Source organism: Atta colombica, unplaced genomic scaffold (genome assembly GCF_001594045.1).
Source record: "Atta colombica isolate Treedump-2 unplaced genomic scaffold, Acol1.0 scaffold150, whole genome shotgun sequence".
NCBI lineage: Eukaryota > Metazoa > Arthropoda > Insecta > Hymenoptera > Formicidae > Atta > Atta colombica.
The window spans coordinates 2,257,853-2,259,075 of NW_017259240.1; positions in this window are offsets into that span (position 1 = coordinate 2,257,853).

Genomic DNA, 1,223 nt, shown 5'->3' on the forward strand with positions numbered 1-1,223 from the left:
TTTTCTTTTTCTCTTTCAGCTATCTCTCTCTTCAAAGCCCATGACAGATAAATAATAGCCAGCAATGAATGTTTATTAAAAGATAATTCATCAAGAATAGATCTCCCTGTAATTCATATTTTATGGTGTATTCTATTACATGCACTTTAAATTCTCCCAATGGATATTTATCGACGCATTCACGTTATTATCGCAAACGCGGGCGCGATTTTCGCGAACATGCGTAACCATTTTTTTATTTATATATAATATATATATTAAATGTCATACATTGCGCAACGTAACTTAGCAGATTCACAAGCTGAGATTGGTATCATTCATCAGAATCGCTTACTACTGTTCCGTAATACTCTACTCGTCTACTGTACAACATTTTACACTCATCGTATTTCGTTCGTAAGGTAATGTCGATTATTAATGCTACGAGATTATTGGAGAGTCATGAGATTGCACAGCAACGCCCGGATCGATCGATCATGTTGGCGTCGAGCCCAGTCATTTTTTTTTTTTCATTCTCCACTTTGCTTTTCACCAATTTTTATATGTACAGGACGATGCGGCATCTCGCCGATTCTTTTCGACACTCAAAACTTGTCTCCCGAAAACATCGAAATGACGCGACGATCGCTCAAAAAATTGCTTGCAAACAGAGCCATGTATATATAAAACATTGGATATATATTTTTAGATATAACTTAATTTATGTCAAAGGCTTTTATTTATAAAACAATCGATTAATTCTCGAATTCTTAATTGATATATTAACAAACAATAAATGATAATGATAAGAAACGAGAAACAGAAAATGACGTAACAGAAAATAAATATGTCAATATATTATTTTACAGATTAAATTAGGTAATTACGAAATAGATAAACAATACTAATTTATCACAAAAGATTATCGAAATTGAAACTTCTCCAAATTAGTTTCGTTAAATTTTATTTCATTATTGAGATATACCGTAGATTATATTTATTAACATGTCTAATTTTGTTACGCTAGTCATGACTCTATTTGCAACTCTTCCCTGCAAACTCGTCCATTCTTGCAGGTGCAAGATGATGTTTAATTATACAATGTTATATATATAGATATTACAATTATATATATTACATTTCGGAAAACACTGAAATATTTGGTAATATTCTATAATGCAATTCGAAATGACATAATGTAATTGTAACAAATATATACATATATATATATATATATATATATA